Source organism: Mus caroli, chromosome 11 (genome assembly GCF_900094665.2).
Source record: "Mus caroli chromosome 11, CAROLI_EIJ_v1.1, whole genome shotgun sequence".
Taxonomy (NCBI): Eukaryota; Metazoa; Chordata; class Mammalia; order Rodentia; family Muridae; genus Mus; species Mus caroli.
In genome coordinates, this window is record NC_034580.1 from 53,962,727 (window position 1) to 53,968,530 (window position 5,804).

Consider the following 5,804-nt stretch of genomic DNA (forward strand, 5'->3'; position numbering starts at 1 on the left):
AACTCAGAAATCCGCCTGCCTCTGCCTCCCGAGTGCTGGGATTAAAGGCGTGCGCCACCACGCCCGGCTCAAAAACATATTCTTACAATATTTCTGTGGGGTTTTGTTTTGTTTTGTTTAAGAAACCAAAATTCCAGAATTTTCACTGGACGGTGGGGGACTTGAGAGCCTTCTAAGTTGTCTAACTTTCCAACTTCAAGATCCACCACCCTCCTTCCAGGAGGAAATCTTCCAATTAAATGGAAATACCCACACACGAGAACAAACAGATGAACCTTTTAAAAATGCTAAAACACAGCATTTAAATAAATACAACATGCACAAAATGATGGTCCTGGGAGACACTCTAAACGTCCTACTGATGGGATTCCAACGTTCTCCTGTGGATTCTAGAAAATTTTCTCCCGAATCTCTGTTTTCTCATGATGTGGACCCACGGGGCATTCTGTTGTGAAGACTAAGTGCAAGAATCTGGCAATGGCCACCCAACTTGGTAAAGAGTTCCATGAGTAAAAGCTTGTCTATGAATGTAAACAATTTTAAGTAAACACAGAACGTTAATAATCCATCTTATGCTGGCTAAAACAAGTGTCAAGAAAAAAAAATCTTTTAGCCCAAAGGATTTGCCCAGGCTTTGAAGGGGTTTGTGGGAAACCTTTCTGATGTGTTCAAGGGAGACAAACCACAGGAGGCCTTGTAACAGCGTAGGCTGTGCCACCACCAGCCACTGCTCCCTCAGTCATAATTTAAAATTAGTCTTTGAACCAGGAGCTGTCATGGAAGACAGTGCCACCTTCCACTCCAACAGCTGCCTTCTCTCCTTGGAAATGCTAAGATTAGGGCTGCACAGACTCCTAGGAGAGAGATTGACAGCTGCAATTAACTGAGAACTTAATTTGGCAACCTTTCAGTCCCATCATGATTAGAGTAGAGAGCATCCTTTCCCCACACCCTACAAAGTGACTCAGAAGAGCCTGGGTCTTTTTGATTTCTCTCTCAGGACGCTGGGTTCTAGCCATCGTCGGGCCATTCAGCATGTGTTCTGGACATCGGGTTCTAGCCATCGTCAGGCCATTCAGCATCCTGTGCTTGTCTTCTTGTCCCATAGCTGGGCTGATGGGCACCTTCGACGAAATCACTTGTAGGATTTTCATGTGCCAATCACTGTGAGCTCACTCTCCAGCAGCCAGGGCCAAATCCATACAGCTGGAGAGTAGAGAGCAGAGTGTGGGAGGAAAACTGCCTGTACATGCTAGTCTCTGTGTGTATGTGTGTATGTGTGTGTGTGTGTGTATACACGTGTGTGTGTATGTATGTGTGTGTGCACGCGTGTGTATTGGTGCACACAAGTACTCACGAACCTGTTTGGGCACATATAAGAAGGTCAAAGGTCGATATGGAGTGTGTTCCTCTATCACTTTCTACCTTATTTTTTGAAGCAAAGTCTCTCATTAAACCTGGAGGTGACCAATTTGGCTTGATCAACTAGCCAGCAAACCCCAAGAGTTATCCTGCCTTTACTTCCCCAGTCCTGGGGTTTCAGGTGTGGATAGCCATACCCATCCATTTAGATAGATGTGTGGGATCTGAACTCAGGTCCTTGTGTTTCTATGGCAAACACCTTACTGGATAAGCCATCTGAGACCCACAGCCCTAGCCTCTGCTTTCTCACTGCAACCTAACAACCACAGAGACTTAGAGGGCTTCTGAGGTGTGAGCTTGTTGGAGAGCCGAGGGTATAGTGTGGAAGTATGGATGTCACAGTGAGAGGGCAGATCCAGGAGGCAGAGGAGAGTGTTGTTCTGAAAGGGGAAGTGAGAAGGGTCCTGTCATCCTGAACAAGGACCCTTGGCTGTGAGGATCAGGGACTAAGGTGGGATGCACTGAGCTTGGGCCAGAGCTGTGGGAGGCATTCTCTGCAGAATTCACTGTGAGGTGTCAGGGGCCTGTAAGCAGGCTGTGGCCCTGGCAGAGACGTTTGAGAGAGCCCTTGTCAGACACACCTGCTCCCCAGCCACCTAGCTTTATGCATTTGAGTGACGTGCCTGGGACAGACGAAGCCACTCTGCTTTGATTGTGGGGGTGGGGGAGGTTGTTGTTGTTGGTTTTGGTTTTGGTTTGGTTTGGTTTTTTTTTGGTTTTTCGAGACAGGGTTTCTCTGTGTAGTCATGGCTGTCCTGGAACTCACTTTGTAGATCAGGCTGGCCTCGAACTCAGAAATCCGCCTGTCTCTGCCTCCCAAGTGCTGGGATTAATGGCCGTCTTCAGACACACCAGAAGAGGGCATCAGATCCCATTACAGCAGATGGTTGTGAGCCACCCTGTGGTTGCTGAGAATTGAACTCAGAAGTTCTCTCCAGCCCCGTGGTTATTTATTTTAAAAGTCATTAGACACTAATTTAATATCATAAACAAAACTCAAGCTGATTAAACAGAGCTGAGGAGCTGGAGAGATGGCCCATCAGCTAGGAGCACTTACTACTCTTGCAAAGGACTTAGGTTCAATTCCCACCACCCACAAAGCAGCTCACACCCATCTGAAGCTCCTGCTCCAGGGAATCTGATGCCCTCTTCTGGCCTTCATGGGCAATGCGTGATGCAGTACACAGACAAACATGGAGCCAAAACACTTACACACAGGAAATAAAAATCTTTTTAAAAAAATTTATGCCACAGTTCTGAGATATGACCCATCAATTCAACTGCTAGATATAAGCTCAACACCAAAAATTAGCAATACCCATGCAAAAATTAGTTCCTGCACATTCATGGCAGTATTATTTATAACAGGGGGGAAAAAAGCTGAGGAGGTGGCTCAGTGGGTAAAGGCAATTGCTGCCAAGTCGGACAACCTGAGTTTGAACCCCGGGATTCACATTAAAAGGAAAGAATCAATTCCTAAAAGTTATCCTCTACATCCATGTGTGTGTCGTGGTACTTTCTTAGACAGATATCAAAAATGTGCAACATGGGATCCTTTGACTTTCCTCAGCACGGCCTTGAAGAACACTAGCTCCATGCTCATGAGGACAGACTGTCACCACCCTAATAACATCTTGGAGTGACAATCTGAGCAAGCCAAGACCACAAAGCCCCTGGATCAGGTCTAGCTGGGGGGTTATGGTGGAGACTTGGAGCCATAGCCACAAAGGACCAAACACACAGCTCATCACATACTGCTTGGAGACAGGATTCTAAGCTCAGGGTTCACTGTGAGCTACACCCACGCTGCGCCCATGGCTGTCTGTCCTGTTCTGTGTGCTGAGCTGCCTGTCTATAGTCAGGCTGGCTGCTGACAGGGCCACATCAGAAGCCCAGGAGTGTTTGTCTAGCATGAAGAAAGCACCTCAAAAACCAGGTGCAGTAGTGCACACCTGTCACCCAGCACCGAGGAGTGGATTCTGGAGTTTCAGACATTCAAGGTCATCTTCAGCTATATATTGACTTCAAGGCCAGTATTAGACAAGTAAGACCCTGGTTTGTTGTTGTTGTTGTTGTTTGCTTGATTGATTGACTGATTTTTAAGGCAAGCAATAGAGTTGGTGAGATGGCTCAGCAGTTAAGAGCACTGACTGCTCTTCCAGCAGTCCTAAGTTCAAATCCCAGCAACCACATGGTGGCTCACAGCCATCTGTAATGAGATCTGATGCCCTCTTCTGGTGCTGTCTGAAGACAGCTAGTGTACTTAATTATAACAATAAACAAATCTTTGGGCCAGAATGAGCAGGGACTAAGCGAGCGGGGTTGACAGAAGCAAGCAGAGTTTCTAAAATTCAATTCCCAACAACCACATGAAGACTCACAACCATCTGTACAGTTACAGTGTACCCATATACATACATACATGCATGCATACATACATACATACATACATACATACATCTTTAAGGCAACCAATAAAGAAGAGAAAGAAAGGAACAGAGCCCCTTCTGGAAGGGGCTGACTGCTCTTCCTGAAGTCTTGAGTTCAAATCCCAGCAACCACAAAGTGGCTCACAACCATCTGTAATGAGATCTACTGCCCTCTTCTGGTGTGTGTGAAGACAGCGACAGTGTACTCATAATAAATAAATAAATAAATAAATAAATAAATAAATAAATACTAGTCTAGGATAAGGAGACCCTCCTGACTCCCAGAACCCACTTTCAACAAACTCCACTAGCACGTGACAATTTACCAATATAATTTACATTACATTACAGAGACCGTGTTCTCCCTCCTGTCCTTCTGGAATTACCCTTAAGTCACTGTATGCTGTCTGTATTACACTGAGTTCCTGTCCCTTATCCTAGCTCACACTCTCCTGTCTTCTCCACATTCCAGGATAATCTTATTTTTTAAAGATTTGTTTATTTATTTTATGTATGTAAGTATATTTTATGTATGTGAGTACACTGTAGCTGTCTTCAGACACACTAGAAGAGGCCATCATATCCCTTTACAGATGGTTGTGAGCCACCATGTGGTTGCTGGGAATTGAACCCAGGACCTCTGGAAGAACAGTCAGTGCTCTTACCCGCTGAGCCATCTCTCCTGCCCCAGGACAATCATTCTTGAGGCTCAGTGATTCCCAGCTCCCAATTCTCCAGAAAACACATCCCACAGACTTCCTTCCGGGGGAGCAATTTTTCCAGTCAGTCAAGGTCTACATAGCCCTTGTGCTGGCCTTGAATCCTCATCCCCCTGCCTGCCCCACACGCCAGAATCACAGGCCTGTGCTTGGCACATCTGTCCCACTTTCACCTTAGAACTTGTCTTTTTACAATTGTGCTTGATCTGTTTAGCAGCCTCCCCCCACCCCCACCCCTTCTCAAACCTAACTTTTAACCCAGCAGCCAGTCAGTTACCAGGTCTTTCAGAGCTCAGTGTGACAGCTGGAGCATTGTATACGCTGTTCCATGATCAACTCAAGGTGGTTGGGTGACGCCATCACACAGTTGTCATTCCTGTGTAATGAGGACATGCGGCACGCTCCTCCAGCTATTTTGAATGATGTGGCCAGCGTCACTGTCTGCTCACTGTACCCTTCCACGTACTAGAAGAGAATGTTTGCCCCAGCTGCTGTGACCTTGTGCCTGTCAACCCATCTCTCTCCTCCCTCCGGCCTCAGCTAATCACTAGTCCCTCTCCCGCTTACTCAAATATAAATCCTTTACCTAATATATTCCGCATATATACCTTATACGATGTGCCTTGTTACTCTGTCTTAAAATGTGTGGGTCTGTCTTTCTGCTGGCCCGTTCTCATAGGATTCTGGTGAGCACATGTAGAGTGTCCCCAGTATACTGTGAGGTTCTGTCTGGCGCATGAAACTCCCCTGACAAGGACGAGCCTGCTCTCCCCAAGCTAGTCTGCTCCTAGTGTTGCTGGCTTTAGCTCAGAGCCTGCCCCCACCCCTTTGACAAGCAGACTTCAACCTCTTCCTGGAGAGCCAGGTGCCCAGTGATCGGGAGTCACCCCTACAGGTGAGCTTGGCCCACCAACATCACTTAAATCACCTGTGCCCCTCACTCTGACCCCGGCAGAGGCAAATTTACCCGTTTCCTCCTGCCTTCTGGACTCATAGGTTCTAGGGGCCTTTCCCAAGGTCACTCCTGACCTACCACCTCAACAGAGACCAAGACAGGTCGTGGTGTTAAAGGCTTTGAGACCCTGTATCCTAGAAATGCATTCCCTAAAACCTGGTTTAGAGGTAGGTTGGTTTTTTTGTTTGTTTTTTGTTGTTGTTGTTGTTTTGCTGTTGTTGTTGTTGTTGTTGTGTTTTGGGGGTTTTTTTGGTTGTTTTTTTTTTTTTTTTTTTTTTT